Genomic DNA, 19689 nt, shown 5'->3' on the forward strand with positions numbered 1-19689 from the left:
AATGGCTAACCCCAGGTTGTTGAGAATGTACAAAAGCAACATGTTTACCGTTGGCAAAACAACAGTATGTAACAGAAAGATTTCAGACGTGTTTTTCTGATTTCTGAATATGTTATAGTTCCCATGATAATAGATGGGCGGGATTAGCTTCGGAATGATCCTCGTTGTAGTAAAAAGTGAATAAGAGAAATAAAACTGTAGCGACCGTTGGGTTCCGGTACGTGACATGACGTGTTGTTCAGGGGCGTGGTGTGTGTATGCTGACAGCGCTGCTTCCATTGAACTCGTGTTGATTGCAGCGCCGCCTGGGGTGACGGCCGTCAGTGATGATCTATCTTCGACAGCTACAATAATCCCATATCGTTGTCGGAGTCGGCTACACTAAAAGGTGTGGAAATGTACTATTTCTTTGCGATGAGTTACTCGTTACCTCGGTCGGAAATTACAGTTTGATGCCTAACACTTCCTAATTTAAAAGCCGCAGTTACGAACTTGAGAATGCAGGATAAAGCTTTATTCCAGAAAAAACCTTGGGCACCAAGAAAAGAATGCTTTCTCTTGAGTACCCTTTTTCCGTATTTTTGGGAGTCTTGACATCGTAACGCGTGACAATTCAGGCATGTAAATGCGCGCAGAGCGACATGACCAGTAACGCTTCGCTGGGAACTCGGGGGCCGTACTGATCCGAGACACTCACATCAGCTTGCACGTCACTTTGTCAATGCAAAGCTACCGTGCGCCCTCATCCTCTACGGTGGCTGGACGCGCAAGAAACCGTTTGTGTTCGCTGACAGCAGGTTGAAGGGGAACGGCTCGGCTCGCGAAGAAAAGGCTTATGCTCCCGAGACCAGCCACTCTTGTGCCCAGTTCTTGTCACCTTCCCAAAGTGGCAGCACGCAGCCAATAGCAGTGGACGCGCGGAACTAAAGAAGACGCCAGGCGACTCGCACCGCTGCGGCCTCTGCTGACACGGAAAGGTGTGAACACCGACAGGTTCGATGCTTGTCCGCCGGTAGCACGGTCCGACCCTTTACTTTTTACCGTCAAATTGCTTCTTTACTCCTTAGGTAGGGAGGCTGCCAGGAGGAAGTATGCTAGTGCTTGTCGTGGTGCTACAATTTTTGGTTTTTGCTACAGATAGCTGAGTGATCTACAGTACCACCAAAATTAAAGAGTTAATGAAAAATAAAATCAATCGTTTTTACATGCGTGAAAAGATGATGATAATGATGGGATTAAATGATTGATAACATTAACATTGACATTGTAATTCTGTCAGAGACAGCAAGGGACTTGGGAGAGCAGTTGAACGGAATGCACAGTGTCTTGAAAGGAGGGTATAAGATGAACATCAACAAAAGCAAAAGGAGGATAATGGAATGTAGTCGAATTAAGTCGGGGGATGCTGAGGGAATTAGATTAGGAAATGAGACACTTAAAGTAGTAAAGGGGTTTTGCTATTTCGGGAGCAAAATAACTGATGATGGTCGAATTAGAGAGGATATAAAATGTTGACTGGCAATGGCAAGGAAAGCGTTTCTGAAGAAGAAAAATTTGTTAACCTCGAGTATAGATTTAAATGTCAGGAAGTCGTTTCTTAAAGTATTTGTACGGAGTGTAGCCATGTATGGAAGTGAAACGTGGACGATAAATAGTTAATACAAGAAGAGAATAGAAGCTTTCGAAATGTGGTGCTACAGAATAATGCTGAAGATTTTATGGGTAGATCACATAACTAATGAGGAGGTATTGAATAGAATTGGGGAGAAGAGGAGTTTGTGGCACAACTTGACTAGAACAAGGGATCGGTTGGTAGGACATGTTCTGAGGCATCGAGGGATCACCAATTTAGTATTGGAGGGCAGCGTGGAGGGTAAAAACCGTAGAGGGAGACCAAGAGATGAATACACTAAGCAGATTCTTAAGGATGTAGGCTGCAGTAGGTACTGGGAGATGAAGAAGCTTGCACAGGATAGAGTAGCATGGAGAGCTGCATCAAACCAGTCTCAGGACTGAAGACCACAACAACAACAACAACAAACTCCTAAAAGTGCACAGTCCACATTAATCATTTCGCACAGCTCTCTGTTGCACGTAATTCACAAGGGAGTCTCGTGCTCAGAACTTGGAGTGACAGAAGGCCAAATTACACGTGATGAAAAGCAATCTGACTAAAAAGAGGAAAATCTTCGGGAAGGACGCACAATACTGCTAAATCATTTATAATGGCTTTGTGAGGCATGCAGTCCTCGATGGAGTCACGTTCTCGCAACATAGCTACACAGTAGCTACACAAAATGAACAGCAGTCTGACGTTCAAACAAAAAATAAAATCTTCCGACTGCCTAATCCGTATTATAGAAATACAGTGACAGAAATGGATGCTGGTACACAACGAACACCATGGCCGAACGCTTCTAAACTGACACTCCAGTATCTCCACACGTGTGGAGTATGTTGATTAAAATTTAATCCTTATGCAAGAAATATAACGAAGAAATGTCCTTAGTAGAGTAGCAATACTCGCTACGGTATGGGAGAACCGGGCAGTATCGAGAACAACGAAATTTCTCTCGGTGGAGTCGTTGATGTTTGCTTTGTTACTGTGTTGCTGCGAGACCTGAACCGTGAAATCTATTTAAAAGAACCAAAGCGATGACTTCGAGATCGTGTGTTTGCGGAAGATGATGAGTGTACTATGGGCAGAAAGAAGAACAAAAGCTTCCATTATAAGAGGCGCTATCAAAAATTCGCGTTTTAAGGCCGTACGGTCTAGAATCTTTGTGCCAATCAGCTAAAATCACCGAGAGCATTGAGGCAATAATCCCGCCGACACACCACGTTGAAGACTTTTTTGTTTTGGGACATCAGTCTTCTGACTAGTTTGAAGCGGCCCGTCACGAATTCTTCTCCTGTGCCAACCTTTTCATGTCAGAGAAGCACTTGAAACCCACGTTCTCAGTTATTTGCTGGATGTATTCCAGTCTCTGTCTTCCTCTACAGTTTTTGTCCTCTACAGCTCCCTCTAGTACCATGGAAGTAATTCCCTCATGTCGTAACAAATGTCCTATCATCCTGTTCCACCTCATCAGTGTTTTCCACATATTCCTTTCCTCTTCGATCCTGCGCAGAACCTCCGCATTTCTTACCTTATAAGTCCACCTAATTTTCAACATTCGTCTGTATCACCACATTTCAAATGCTTCGATTCTCTTCTGTTCCGATTTTCCCACAGTCAAAGTTTCACTACCATACAATGCTGGGCTTCAAATGTACATTCCCAGAAATTTCTTGCTCAATTTAAGGCCTATGTTTGATACTAGTAGACGCCTCTTGGCCAGGAATGCCCCTTCTGCCAGTGCTAGTCTGCTTTTGATATTCTTCTTACTCCGTCCTTCATTGGCTATTGTACTGCCTAGGTAGCAGAATTCCTTAATTTCATCTACTTCTTGACCATCGATCCTGAAATTAAGTTCCCCGCTGTTCTCGTTTCTGCTGCTTCTCATTACTTTCGTCGTCTTCGATTTACTCTCAGTCCATATTCTGCACTCATTAGATTGTTTATTCCATTCAGCAGATCATGTAATTCTTCTTCACTTTCACTCACGATAGCGAATCGTATCATTTAATTTCACTCCTAAGCTTTTCTTTTATGTTGTGACTTGGCAAGACAGCCAAGCCACTATGAGGTGAAGCCGAAAGGGACGCGTTAAAGCTCACGCAGGATGGCGTGAGGTCTGGAACAGGACAATGTCTTGAGACTAGCAAATAAAGTACGTAGCTTCTGGAATACTTAACTTTAATCCATAATTGGTGAACATCGGTCTGACGTTACATGCATCACAAGATAAATAGCAATTGATAAGGGCGCCTTGCTAGGTCGTAGCAAATGACGTAGCTGAAGGCTATGCTAACTATCGTCTCGGCAATTGAGAGCGTAATTTGTCAGTGAACCATCGCTAGCAAAGTCGGCTGTACAACTGGGCCGAGTGCTAGGACGCCTCTTTAGACCTGCCGTGTGGCGGCGCTCGGTCTGCAATCACTGATAGTGGCGACACGCGGGTCCGGCGTATACTAGCGGACCGCGGCCGATTTAAAGGCTACCACCTAGCAAGTGTGGTGTCTGGCGGTGACACCAAATTTTATTTCCATGATTGCTTCTTCGTTATACAGCTTGAACTGTAGGGGCGAAAGACTACATCTCTGTCTTACACCCTCTTTAATCCGAGCCCTTCGTTCTTGGTGGTCCACTCTTATTATTCCCTCTTAGCTCTTGTACGTACTGTATATTACCCCTCTCCACCTTTAGCTGACCCCTATTTTTCTCAGAATTTCGAGCATCTTGCACCATTTTACATTGTCGAACGCTTTTTCCAGGTCGATAAATACTATGAATGTTGAAGATATCCGTTTGGTAAAACACCGTGTACTGCGTGAAGAAGTCTGTAACTGCCTGCTGTACATCCTCACTCGCCAGGAATCGTCGACCCTTCAACGCCTTTTTTTTTAAAGGGAGTGAAGGAATGATAATCGCATGGGGAGAGACCAGGATTATAGGGCGACTGCTCGAGTGCCCCCCCCCCCCCCCCCCCCGCCTTCACTTGCGTTGGCGTAACGGATAAGGCTGGTCTCCCAGATCGAACGACGTCTTGTGTCGAATCGGACCAGCATAGAACTTAGTGCACCACTCAACAACGGTGGGTTTCGACAGACGTGATGCCCTGTGCACATCCTTTATTTTTGAATGGATGTTTACCGGTGTTTCTCCTTCGGCAACCAAGGAAAGAATAACAGCACGTTGGTCCTGCTAGGACGCATTTGGTAATAACGTCACCGTAGTTCATATTTTCGCATTTACCGCACGCTCGTCGGAAAGACACTAATGCCACATTATAATTGCTTGTGTACATGTCAGTGATCATACACCCGCATCAGAGTTGCGCTGCATTGCGTATACGCTGTAGCAACGCCCTCAAACGGATACTTTATGGTCGCCTCTTATACTCGAGTATAAACGATTTAGGAAGCAACCCGAGCAGCCCTCTTAGATTGTTTCCAGATAATACTGTCATTAAATGTTTCGCAAAGTCATGAGATGATCGAAACCAATTACACAACGATATAAACAAGATATAAATATGGTACGAAAAGTGGCAGTTCACTCTAAATAATGAAAAGTGTGAGGTCATCCATATAAGTACTAAAAGAAATCAGCTAAATTTCGGCTATATGATAAATCAAGCAAATACAAAGACTGTCAACACAACTAAATACTTAGGGATTGTAATCATGAATAACTTAAATTGGAACGATCACATAAATAATGTTGTGGGGAAAGTTACCCAAAGACTACGATTTACTGGCATAACGCTTACGAGATGCAACAGGTCTGCTGAAGAGACTGTGTACAGTACGCTTGTCCGGTCTCTTCTGGAGTACTGCTGCGCTGTGTGAGATCGTATCAAATACGACTGACTGAGGAGATCGAAAAAGTTCTAAGAAGGACAGTTCTTTTCGTATTATTGTGAAATAGGGGAGAGAGTATCAGGGATATTATACGCAAGTTGGTGTCGCAATTATGAAAGCAAAGGTATTATTCGTTGAGGAAGTATCTTTTCACGAAATTTAAATCACCAACCTTCTCCGAATTTGATATGTTTTTAGCACCCACGTAGGTGGGGTAAACGATCATTGTAATAAGACAAGAGAAATCAGAGCTTGCACGAAAGCTTTGGCAACGGCTTTGCCGCAGTGAATACACCGGTTCCCGTCAGATCACCGAGGTTAAGCACTGTCGGGCGTAGTCGGCACTTGGATGGGTGACCATCCGGGCCGCCACGCGCTGTTGCCATTTTTCGGGGTTCACTCAGCCTCGTGATGCCAATTGATGAGCTACTCGACCGAACACTAGCGGCTACGGCCATAACGACCGGGAGAGCGGTGTGCTGCCCACACGCCCCTCCTATCCGCATCCTCAGCTGAGGATGACACGGCAGTCGGATGGTCACGATGGGTCACTTACGGCCTCAAGACGGAGTGCTGCTGCTGCTGCTGCTACAGAAAGCTTTGAGTATTCGCTTTCCCCGCGTGCTGTTAGAAATGGTAGAGAACTAGCTTGAACTTGGTTCGATGAACCGTCTGCAGGGCACTTAATCCTGATTGCAGAGTAGTCATATAGATGTGGATATAGATATAGATGCAGATGTGGATGCAAATGACAGGAAACACATACTTACAGAGTGCAGAGCAAGAGTCAACTGGAGCAATGAGTGGCATTCTGTGGTGTTCAGCGATGTCTCACTTCTCTTTGTGGCCATCAGATCGACGTCAACGTGTCTGTAAAGGACCTGGTGAGGAGTCACAGGAACTAGCGCTTGTCAAAATTCTCTAAGAAAGCACTTAAGTATGTAACATGACTCCGAGAGTAGCTGGTTCCAATCCATCTGCCCAGCTGAAGTCACTGACCCACCAACATTACTCGAACTGACATTGCCCAAATTCCTTCCGCATCACAGGAAAGATATATGCTCGGATCTCTGACACCAACGATCGTACCGAACACTTTCCTCCATGCCATAATTCCAGGACTCCGTGGGAAGACGATGAAAGCTAACCCAGGCACAACACGAAACAGAGCAGCGAGTGCGAACTTTCAGCGTACCTGATATACCTTCGTTTACGAGCTAACTAGCGTGACGAGTCTTTTATGTTTACTGAAAGTGGTTCTGATTTGTTTTTCAATCCACCCGCCGACCTAAATGACTCGCTGAGAATGCTGTAATGAGAGAACACCACAGGACAGCGGCCAGAGGCTTCCGACAGCAGTGTGCTCAATCCTAAAGACGCCGCTGTCAGCGTGGCATTAAACTCCCGACTTGCAGACGCTTATTGCACGGCTGAGAGCAACGACATTAAAGCTGGATGAGAAAGAATGATGGAAGCGTTTGTAGTAAATACTTCTGAAAGTGACACGCGAGGACAACGCGGCGGCTAAATTTACAACGTTCGTTCTGAAATAAGTATGCGGCACTCAACAAATTAGACGAGGCATCAACGCTTCTTCCGCTTTTCTCTCACTGCCAATTATAATTAGACGAGAATAGTCGGACAAGGATTCCGGCACCGCTGCTCATAAAATTCAGGCTAAAGTGTTTATTGCTTGATAAATTCCCTCTGTCTTCGGCCTGCCAACCAAGTAAACAACAATGCGAGAGCGGCTCGCGGACGGAGATAGGTGGCGCCCAGGGGCCGATTCGGAGGTGAAATACGCGGAGCGAGCGACGGGGACGGGCGCGTAGCGCGTATATTGTAGCGCGTCGAGTGACAGCTAGGCATGGCTGGACTTATAAATAGCGCGCGAGCAGCCGACCATCTCCCTAGGGACACGAGTGTCGCTGCTTTGCTCCAAAATGTCACGTCTCCACGGGAAAGTGGCCGGTGACGTTCAGGCACCAAACTCTGAGAGCTATTACTTAGATTCACTATTGCCTTGGGGCCAGCTAAGCCCCGTGAGTATAATAAGATTAAATCGGAAATGACAAGTTAGTGTTTTGACGACAGATGCAGAATTGTTTTTTGTGCGCTTTTTCATTCTACAGCGTGATTTGTAGGTCGGTCTGTTTAAGATCAGACCGATTGAAGAGTCCAGTTCTTTTCAGTTGATACCAGGAGTTTACAAATTTCTCTTCCAGCCGCCTGTCCCTGTTTCCACCGCAACCATTAGAGCAGTTAAACCTGGCTCAATGGAGACACAAGAGCAGCGCCGTGGCTACAGAAGGAGAACTTGGCTTTCCGCGAGCCTAGCAAGCTTCACGGGCCCCATTCATCCTTGTTGTTTGGTTTGTGGGGCGCTCAACTGCGCAGTCATCAGCGTCCGTACAGAGGCACAATTTTTACACAGTCCAACTGTTTACACAATCCATTCTAGCCACTGTCACGAATGATGATAATGATGAAATGATGACGACAACACAAACACCCAGTCCCGGGCAGAGAAAATCCCCACTCCGGCCGGGAATCGAACCCGGGACCCCGTGATCCAGAGGCAGCAACGCTAACCATTGGACCACAAGCTGCGGTGCCCGTTCATCCGGCCACAACTAACAACAGCTTGGACTGTCAGTCCAGCGTGACTTGCCGAGTGTATGTTTGCGTAGGTTGTTCCACTGCAGCCCATTTATCATTACTGTGGGAGCAGGAAGAGGAATAAACTAAACTTAAAGAAGATTCAGGATAAATTAAGAATCAGGGAATATATACCAGGAACGAAACAGAGCCCAAGTCCGGCAGGGATAGTGTTCGTGTGTTTCTGAGGCAGCTTCAAATAACTCGGTAGGTGTCTCGCTAAGAAAATTGTGGAAAAGTTGCTAAACACTCTTTCGAGAACTTCGAGTATGTTACGACGTGCTTGTAAATTGTCCAGCAGTTTCCTCACTCCACAAATATTTTGAAAGAGGACAAAGACTTACTGGCTGACAACAATGTGGAAGTACATGATAAGGATCTGAAGCCATTCAGCAGTGTACAGGCTTTCTAAATTGAGGGCAAACACACAATTAAACAGAAAAAAAATATGGTCCAGTGGATCTTAAAAACCACATTCTTCTGGAAAGGAATGTCGTGTGAATAAAGCTTAGTATAAACGAAACATGTTCTTCTTAGATGAACATAATACTGAAAACGAGCTTCGTATTTTCTACAATACATTTGAGGAATTTAAAATGAACTATTTTTGTCACTTAGAATGAATTTACTGAACCCGCAATAAAGATCCTGGAAAAAGTAATTAAAATTCATATTACTGGGCTGAAAAGGTTGGCACAGGAGGGGAATTCTTGGCGTGCCGCATCCCAGTCAAAAGACTGATGACTCAAAAGAAAACAGGGTTCGTATTTGGCCGAAACACACTAAAGTTACAGAAACTAGACTTCCAAAACCTTACTTTAGTTGGCGTCGCAGTATAACAGACGTCTTCAGGCTATTTCTTCGACTTTTAGAGACGGTTCTGCTTACTACAGAAAGCATTTATTGGAGGTGACCTGATATTGGTTCAAATTGAGAGTAGCCAGTACTAGTCAAAAGAGGGCGAAGTCGCAGGGAAAACTATTAGTATGGAAATAAATAAATTAGCCCGAAGTATTCTTAAAAGGAAAAAGAGACAAGTAAAATCCACGATTTTCTAGCCTGTAATGACCCAGAATGAATATTTATTTTGTTGAGCCTTGTCTTGTGATACTTGCGTGAAAAAATATTTTTCACCAACTTCCAATCCCTACTCATAATACTGTAATGAAAACACACAGAATAAACTGCTGCGTTACGTAGCACAACAGAAGGGCGGGCAGCCAACCAAGATTTCTTTAGCTGCTTGGGTTCGGCACAATTTGGCTTGGTTGGGAGTAAAGCATCTTGCCTGCCTGGCTAACAGTCAAGCACGGACACGTTAAAAGCGATTTGTATACATCTCTAATTGATACCAAGCGGGCTGGTAATGGGGAAAAAATAGTCACAATTGGGAATATTTGGAAGAGGATTACTGATTCAACCGTTTGCTTAACAACCAAGAGCATTCTTCCGAAAACCTCTCTCGGAATTGGAATGAAACTAATTTTGGAACAATTCGTCCCAGACAAAACTATGAACTATTGTGCATATGCATTATGTGTGTGTAACGGAGTACAGTCGATGAATTGCTCAGTCTTTCTTTTCACGCTTTTCATCCACTACTCCTGATAGTTGAGCGAGCGGTTCTGTAACTAATCATGCAATGTAGGCTTTCACCGCCGGTGTCTATACGCTTTAGGGCATTTCGCATGCACTTCACTTGCAACCACTTCACTTGCAACCTTCGTGATGCTTCATTATCTTTTATTTCTAAAACTCGTACCGGGATGTTCATTATACGCTGCTTGATAAAAAAAAGTGAAGCGCCCAGATGACTTGGTCAGATGTCAGTGTAGCTTCGTACACATTCACACTCCATCGGTGGATATGTAAAATGCTTTGTGATGCAGTTCTCTGTGGGAGGTATAACGGCCACCACAGTGCATTAGCGTTGTTCGTCGAGTGTTGTTAACAGGCCTGGTAGTGTATATAAGGTGCGTGAAAAGCAGTAGATGTAGATCGTTCACTGTGAAGAACACGAAGATGCCGTGTATTCGTCTGAGACGGCGTTATCAGCACATGTAACTTCGTAAACAGACATCGGCGGGTATTTAAACTGCTTGGGGTTTCAATCCTCAGTGGGAGTTTAACGACCACAACAGCGCAGTAGTGTTGTTCAACTTGAGTGTTGTTTCTCAATCAGGTAGCTCCTCAGTTTGCCTGCCAAGGGCTGAGTGCACCCCCATTGCCAACAGCGCTCGGCAGACTAGATGGTCACCCAGCCAAGTGCTAGACCAGCCCGACGCTCTTAACTTCGATCTGACCGTATATTGCTATTAAAAGTCTATAACCCGCTTACTTGTAATCCTGGCTCATCAGATTAACAAACTAAAACTCGTGAAGTCGCCCCCTGAGAGCTCTGGCATAATAAGCCGTCGGCGCCATCGACCACTGTCACAGTGGCGCTGCAGAGTAATGCTCCAGATCAGTCTCCTAGCACAGGTACCACACGAAGCACTAGTTTCCTCAGCAGAACTGATCCCAGGTCTCATGTTCTCACTGCCAGGCACTTAAATGTAAATTACAGAATAATCATGTAGATGCAGTTTGATGGGGACACACCTTCGTTCGAAGTAGCGATCAGAAATCGTACGCTGCCACCATGCGGAATCGGAACAGCCACACCACTGCCGGGGAGTCATCGGCTAACTACGATTAAGCAACATCTCGCACTGAGGGAAGTAAGTGTAGCTTTTCAGAAATTGTTGATTTATATGCTGCTTCCCGAACGGTCGCTAGCGGATCGCGAGCACTATACGCTTGTAGTTTGGGACCATTTGCAGAGACGACGTTGGCGCGAAGCGCGTTCGCGAAGCTCGTTGGCCGGAGCGCCCACGCGTGGAGCGTCGTCGTCGGATGGCTCGCTAGCGCGGGCAGGGACACGGCGGCGCGGCAGGCGCTACAGGTATTTTAATTGAGTGCTCGCCAGCCGTGAAGAGGCCGGCCTCTGTGCGTGGAGAACACTCTCGTAGCCAGACGCTGACGCTCCCGCTGCGCACAGCCGACGCGTGGCTGCGAAGCGGCATGCCGCGAGATGAGATGCGGTAAAGCACTCGACTCATGTTTCACACGCGCTGGATTGGCTGCACTCACTCTTTGTTAAGGCGACAGACATTTCAAGTCAAACGCATTAAATGACAAAAAAAGACGAACACCAAACTGGAATATGGAAACGAAATGAACTCCACAGGATGAGAGAGTACACAATGTTATCTCAGTGGTTACAAAATCCAGTTCAAATGGTACAAATGGCTCCGAGCACTATGGGACTTAACATCTATGGTCATCAGTCCCCTAGAACTTAGAACTACTTAAACCTAACTAACCTAAAACAACACACAGTCATCACGAGGCAGAGAAAATCCCTGACCCCGGCAGGGATCGAACCCGGGAACCCGGGCGTGGGAAGCAAGAACGCTACCGCACGACCACGAGCTACGGACTACAAAATCCAGTATGACCATTATTAGACCACTTATCAGTATTACGTCCCACTCCCTCTGGCCTCGGTGTATGCACTGATTCGGTTGGAAAACGTGTCATAATGACGTTTGACCTCCCCACTACAATTGTAATTGGTCCTTCATATCCTTGTTACTGGCACTGGGACATACTTAACGTCTGAGCTGATCCCACACATGTTCTATTGGGGACACGGGAGAACCCAAGGCCGGCCGAAGTGGCCGTGCGGTTAAAGGCGCTGCAGTCTGGAACCGCAAGACCGCTACGGTCGCAGGTTCGAATCCTGCCTCGGGCATGGATGTTTGTGATGTCCTTAGGTTAGTTAGGTTTAACTAGTTCTAAGTTCTAGGGGACTAATGACCTCAGCAGTTGCGTCCCATAGTGCTCAGAGCCATTTGAACCATTTGAGAACCCAACATCACTCATGGAGTTCATAGGGCACGTGAGTACGAGCATTGTCCTGCTGAAAAATGACACCTCGATACTATCGCATGAGGGGCAACAGATGAGAACGAAGGACGTCCGTGACGTACCTTTGTGCTGTCACCCTCTGTCATTACCATCCGCGATCTAAGTCATACTCGATGGATCCCCACTCCATGACGACATTAGTGATTTAGTGACACCGCTGGGCCTCTCCAAAACATTTGAAAAATGAACCTTATTCTCAAGTCGCTGTAGCAGTAGCCGAAGATGTTCATCCACGGCACTACAGAAACACCACTCATCACCAGTCCATGCTTCCTGGTCACGGCACCACTCAAATGGTTCAAATGGCTCTGAGCACTATGGGACTCAACTGCTGAGGTCATTAGTCCCCTAGAACTTAGAACTAGTTAAACCGAACTAACCTAAGGACATCACAAACACCCATGCCCGAGGCAGGATTCGAACCTGCGACCGTAGCGGTCTTGCGGTTCCAGACTGCAGCGCCTTTAACCGCACGGCCACTTCGGCCGGCACGGCACCACTCCAAACGCAGCTGTTTGTGTTATGGTGTCAATGGCATAGTGCCATTTGAACCATTTTTTTTAAGCGGATATTCTTTCTGATACGCTCTGTCTTTCGCAACTACTTTGACGCCCTGGACATATTCACTTCCCGAAGCGATTAAATGGGCGAAAAACGCATTGTATCAGCTTGACGTAAGAGCACTGCTCGGTTAGCGTAGAGCATAGGATAACTTGTTACAGTAACGGAGATAGTTCCTTCGGTTGCTAAACAGGTAAACTTATTTGTTAATTTTATTCTGCGCCATTTATTGTCGAAAAATTTAATGAATACCGATTCATTTAAACTCTTGCTGACAAATGGAATACTGTAAATTATTCATTGGATGTAGACACATCGTTATAGTAAGTACACGAACAGATAATATTCCAGTGTAAGTTAAAGCATGGCATCTTTATCAACAAATGGACACAACACCTATCATATTCAAAGGAACGAATCTATGTGAAACTGTTCAATAAAGAAACGATAAATAGTTTTCTGGCGTATTTTTACGTGCTGATTTCAGATAAAGTACATAAAAGATACAGTCTCACACAGTTTTGACATAAATTTAGAATTTCTTTGAGCTATGCAAACTATAGCTATGTAATCATCGTAGTAATGCCAGTACTCTTTTGTGTCATTTCGAGAGAAACCTTCGAAACGGTGCTGTGAGGGCGATAAGAAGCGACATTAAGAATTATACCGTTGTGTTGGTACTGAAGAACAGAAACCTTCATTCTATTATTGGGAGGTCCCTATTCTAGCATATTTTTTGTAAAGTTTTTTGAACATATGTGATTAGTATGAATTTTCTGAATCTTCATAATTATTTTGTGATAAAACCGTTGGTGAAGGAAGCAAACACTTTGCACAGGAATATTTCAGAGACTATGGAAAAATGTTATGGGCCGTTGTTATGTATACTACCTTCTGGAAAGTATCCGAGCACTCTTAATAACGCGGAATCGACCACGCTGCTGGCATATGTACCAATTCTGCCGCGCGGCTACCGGCCTGTGCAGTGGCAAGTCACGACGACACATACGGTCACTGGACGGCAGCAGCTGTCTCCCAGCCATTTGCCCTAGCCTTGTCAAAACACCCGTCCAACGCTGTGTCCTATCGAAAGCGGGCGATTTGCCGTACGGTGAAAATCGCACCATGTGGAAAGAAGGAACTGGAGAACTACGGAGAATCCTAAGCCGTTTTCGTTACTCCGAATTCACTAAGGACAACGAATTGGAGGAGCACAAAAACTGCCGACTCGGGCCAAGTCGGGAACGAACTGCATGGAGGAAAAAAACGTGCGAGTAATGAAACTTCACAGGCAATAAGGACACGATACTTTGAGTCTCGTGGAGTACTGGTTGCTCTGAAAGGCACATAACGATCTGCAACAGCCGTACAGTAGAATCGGCATTACTGTTGTCAGCTTTCAACTGAACCGCAAACGGCTGCAGGTGGAAATATTTGTCGCCTATGGAGCTGCGCCAACACTGAGGAGCCGCCATAAAGACGTATACGTGATCATTGAGGTAGATGCGCGAAGCAGCCACGCCAAGCCCACTGCAACTGCCAGGTTCTTCTTTTACCGACTCTGCGCCTTCCGCCGTTGCTACTCAAAACGTGAGGCTCCATCAGCGGCTGCAGAAGCCAGACGGTTGCGGACTGGAAGCTTGGCCACGTGTGGTGTCTGTTGGCTGTTGCAGCCAGACCCGGGCACACCCGCGGAAGAGAAGAGCGGGCGCGTGCCGGGGGCAGCGGCCTCGCCGGAAGCCGTCCTCACGGAGTTCCCGGAACCGTAAATTTAGCGCTTCGTCGCCGCCGCGTGGGAAACGTGGTCACCCACCATGCGAACCACCCAAACCGCCGCGGCTGCATCTGCGGCCCGCCCCGACCCGCAGTTGACCTCTCCTGCGCGCCTCACCGAGGTGGAGATTCCCCGTCATAGCTGTGAGCTGTGGTTCCTCCCTCCTCCCCAAAAAACTAAGTTTACCGTAAACTACAAGTGAGTATTATTACACCTACCCACTTATCGCAAACCAATATTAGATATCTGAGAGAGAACGTATTCCCATTACACTACGTACAAAGTTTACCCGAACTCTACCAACAAATTTTTAGATTACACTGAAATTTTTACTCTGCAGCAGAGTGTGCACCGATATGAAACTTCCTGATAGATAATACTACGTGCTTGACCAGTACTCGAACCCGGGGCACCTGACTTTCTGAGCTACCCGAACACGACTCACGACTCATCCTCACAGCTTTACTTTCGCCAGTATCTCATCGCTTACCTTCCAAACTTCCTGCCTAATTTACAGGACTAACACTCCTGGAACAAAGGATATTGCGGAGACATGGCTTCGCCACGACCTGGAAGTCTGTTTCCAGAATGAAATTTTTACCCTGCAGCGGAATGTTCGCTGACGGGAAGTGTAGTATCAGCGCATACTACGCTGCAGACAGAAAATTTTATTCTGGAAACAATGCTCCAGGCCGTGGCAAAGCCATGTCTCCACTATCCTATCTCCCAGGAGGGCTAGTCCTTCGAATTAGGCAAGAGAACTTTCGTGGGGTCTGAAGATAGGAAATGAGGTATTGCGGAAGTAAAGCATTGAGAACCGGATATAAGTTTCGCTGTAGGGTAGCTCAGTTGGTTGTGCACTTGTCTGCCAGAGGCAAAGGTCGTGAGTTTAAGTCCCGGTTCGGCTCACAGTTTTAATCTGCCAGAAACTTTCAGACTTTTACATGTTGAAGAACGATGTTCGTTATGTGGTTTCATATCCAGATGCCTTACCATCTTGTGACTCGTTACAGAGAATATTTCCTCCAACAGTTGTGGTGGCATTTGTGTATTTATCCAGCCGGCCGAAGTGGCCGTGCGGTTAAAGGCGCTGCAGTCTGGAACCGCAAGACCGCTACGGTCGCAGGTTCGAATCCTGCCTCGGGCATGGATGTTTGTGATGTCCTTAGGTTAGTTAGGTTTAACTAGTTCTAAGTTCTAGGGGACTAATGACCTCAGCAGTTGAGTCCCATAGTGCTCAGAGCCATTTGAACCATTTGTATTTATCCATCTAGTAAACAGATGAAAACTAGTTTTGGTAACTTGAGTATATTTCTCTGAAACTCCACGATTCCTCAAAATGTCTATGTACGTATTCTTTTTGGTTTTTACTTTAGCTGCTGTGGGACTTGCTTTAGTTCAGTTGTTTGAAAATGGCCTTATCGTATTGATAATGAAGTTTTAAAAAGCAACCATCTGTGCAACCAAGTTGCCATTTAGCAAAGTCAGTTCATTTCCCTTTTAACTAAACAATTTTGGGTTACGTCAGCAAGGAATTTAAACGCGTAAAACGTATAGAATGGGAAAGAGTAGAAGAGATTGGTTGGCGTATTGTTTGCTTCAACAAATAAGAATTGGTAACTTGTCACATGATGGTAGTAGCGATGAAAAATTGTAGAGATGGGCAAAGATAGGATTGTGTTGAACTCATTACCGTACATGCCGGGTGTGGTAGCTACGTAAAGATAAACGCTAGTACAAGACAGTAACAGATAGAGGACGGCATCAATTCAATCGAGACACTGGCGACCTAAATTAGTTTCATAAACAAGGAATATGGGCTTCTTTTTGCAGCAATTATCCGAAAACTATAATTTTTCTGCTTCGATACAGTACGAATTCTAGGCAATCGTTACAAAATATGAAATGTTTAAGTTGAAGCTGCCGAATATGAGACGACAGAAAGCTACATGCACGGGTGTATCGCAAATCATCGACTTATAAATTAGCTGTGATTGTATGGGTGGACAATGTAATATTATGAGTCAGTTTTTTCGGACACATTCCCGCCAGTGAAACGAAAATACAACCATCTGTGTTACATTATCATTCAGTTATTATATTGGCCAATTATATTGGCCATTGTTTAACAGTGATTTCTGTTCTAATCTTCAGACGCTGCGTTACTGATATGATGAACAGTATCACAACGTAGGTGAGGTAACGAGAGATACAGGTGATTGGTAAAATAATGTGAGCAGTGGTACTAATGGGATGGTTGTGTTTGACGGTCAACAACGCAGGTAAGGCACGTGTCGCGCTGGACTGGTTCAAATGGCTCTGAGCACTATGGGACTTAACATCTGAGGTCATCAGTCCCCTAGAACTTAGAACTACTTAAACCTAACTAACCTAAGGACATTACACATATCCATGCTCGAGGCAGGATTCGAACCTGCGACCGTAGTGGTCGCGCGGTTCAAGACTGAAGCGCCTAGAACCGCTCGGTCACATCGGCCGGCTCGCGCTGGAATGTGCGTGTTCAGTACGGATTAGGTATCAGTGTTGGTTGTTTACAAGTAGTGCACACTAAGTATTTGCATTCAGAGGCCGAGGTCGACGTAAAATTAAAGACCTAACAGAGTTCAAAAGAGGGCAGACTGCGGGGGCCCGATTAACTGGAGCATCAGTAACCAAGACAGCCAAGGTATTGACTGTTTCAAAAGCAACTGTTTCAACAGTCATGACAGCCTACACAAAATAGGGAAAGACATTATCATGCAAAGGTAATAGTGGGCGCAAACCAAAACTAAATGACAGAGATCGTCGTTCGCTTATACAAATTGTGTCAAAACACAAAACTACGACGGCTAAAGTGACTGCAGAGCTCGACAGCCATCTTCGAGACCCCGTGTCTATCGCGCACTGTCCGCTGAGAACTTCTTAAAGCGAAATTCAGGGACGATCTGCTATACCGAAACCATTAGTGCCGACGACCAACGCAAAGAAGCGTGAAACCTGGTGTCAGGATCAGTTAAAACACGACATATGGTCCGACAAGTCAACGTTTTCGTTATTTCCAACATCGGACCGGGTTTATGTCTGGAGAACGCCAAAAGAAGCCTGCAATCCTGATTGCTTGTTTTCAACGGTTAAGCATGGAGGTGGAAGTATGATGGTGTGGGCAGCCATATAATGCTATTCTGCTGGTCCCATCACTACTCTCAAAGGCCGTATTACAGCCAACGATTATGTGAACATTTTTGGTGATAAGGTGCACCCCATGATTCAAATGTTGTTCCCCAACAATGATGCCATATTTCAGGACAATAATGGACCCATTCACACAGACAGGACAGTACGTTCGTGGTATGAGAAGCATGGAGCTGAACTGCAGCGTTTACCCTGGCCGGCACAGCCCCCGGGCTTGAACATAATCGAACCCTTGTGGGCGTATTGGAGCGCAGACTCCGAAGTAGATTTCCGCTTCCCTCGTCACTTCAGGAGTTAGAAGAGTGGCATAACATTCCACTGGAGACTGTACAATTATTATATGCCAGTATTCCAAGCAGAATCGCAGCTGTATTACGGGCAAATAGTGGTCTAACCTCTTATTAATAAACCATTCCCAAGTAAGTACAGGTGTTTACAGTATTTTGCCTGTCCCCTGTGAACAGCGCACTTGCTTCTGGCAGAGAACCGACGAACGGCACTAAAATTACTATGAGACAGCTAGTTTAACCATTTTTTTAGTAACGCTCGTGAAGTGTCAGTCGCGGCTGCAACTACTAATTTAAGACTAATATTAAAGAATCGAAGCCGCTCTTTGTTAATGTCAGTCTTCATTCATAAACAATAAAAATCTCGCATCTCACATGTGCCCATCTACAGCAGTCCTAAAACGGTTTCTCACCATATTAACTCGTGCTGAGTACTATTCCCTAGTTATGAAAACTAGATATTACTAACTCACTGTTTTTATTTCGTTATTTGTTGATTGTTCATTAAAGTATACTTAACGAGTGACGTGGGTGGTGCAGCGGTTAAGACTTCGTGAAGTTATTTAGAATGTATTGGTTCCACCTCATATTGCACCCATCCTGATTTAGGTTTTATTTTCCTCAATCACATCAGGCCTATGTTGGAGTGGTGCCTTAAAACAAGGTCACGACCGATTTTCTTTCAAACTGTGGATAGATTCAAGGGCGTACTGCATCTTTAAAGTCCTTGCTGTGGACTGGACGCTAGACTCTATCTGATCTTTTGACGAACGAGGGTCATACTGAAGAAGTATGCCTTTGATCACAACGAAATTGTGATAGAATGGCTCAACAAGTTTTTGACGCTCATCGTATACTCTGATAGGATATCACAGTGTTATTCATCTGTTTCCTGTTCTTCCCGTTATAGTTATGCGGCCGAACTGTGATCTGCTCACATTGTTTCTTCTTACAATACTTACAATAATGCTTTCAAGAAAAGTGATGCGAGAAATACAGCGATCTTAAAAATGTACGTTTTCTTCCCGCAAGACTTAACGGTGTATAGCAGTAGGGTGGCTTTCCAGATTCTGTACCACGTATTTTTCATCCTCTTTCAGGAGGACAGTGCGACAGGTAGTTCTTACCGTGCGATGAGCCACATACTTTTCTTCCTCTACAGAAATCGCTCCGCGGCGCGGACTTCACTCTGCGTGTTCCAGAGCCGTTGGCTGCGGCCGCAGATCCTTGACCTTTAGGTCGGGTGGCGTACCAGTGCGTGGTACGTGAGAGGCCACGCCACGACATATACTCACAGTTCTGCTATCTCAGAGAATGGAAAGTGGACTAAAGACAATAAAGTTACCACGAAAAGGCCATTGTGGGTGTTATAAGGCCGGAAGATAAACGAGACAGTTTATTGACAGCTACATTCCTTGAATATTCTTGGAAAGAGCAGTGATAACGTAGGTCTCTAAAGGAATCAGTTGCACTTTTCCAGAATAAAAATAAAATCGTAAGAAAAGTATGAGTTGTTCGGCATTGGCTGGGAGCCCCCTAGTTGTTCGGCGACCTAAAAAGAAACGGTTTCCGTCCTCGGCTCACAGTAGACCCTGTTCACACGGTGTGTGAGAGTAGTTTTTAAATTTGTCGATAGAGTGTAAGAGAGTGTAATGTATGCGTGTATAGTGTGGTGTCAATTTTATGTTGTCTGAGAATGAGAGAAGGGAGAGGATGAATCCCGGTGCCTGCAGATAGCCTACTGCCGAATAGTCCCAAGGGATCCGCACAGGTTAACCT

General features: G+C 45.4%; 1 protein-coding gene and 1 pseudogene across 1 annotated transcript in view; both read left to right on the plus strand.

Annotated features, from left to right (window-relative positions):
- LOC126252234 (homeobox protein engrailed-1-like) overlaps positions 1-19689 on the plus strand; it is a 504649-nt gene that overhangs the window by 325049 nt on the left and 159911 nt on the right. The window lies entirely within an intron of this gene.
- LOC126254049 (5S ribosomal RNA) lies at positions 5734-5851 on the plus strand (annotated as a pseudogene).

Source organism: Schistocerca nitens, chromosome 4 (assembly GCF_023898315.1).
Source record: "Schistocerca nitens isolate TAMUIC-IGC-003100 chromosome 4, iqSchNite1.1, whole genome shotgun sequence".
NCBI classification, from domain to species: domain Eukaryota; kingdom Metazoa; phylum Arthropoda; class Insecta; order Orthoptera; family Acrididae; genus Schistocerca; species Schistocerca nitens.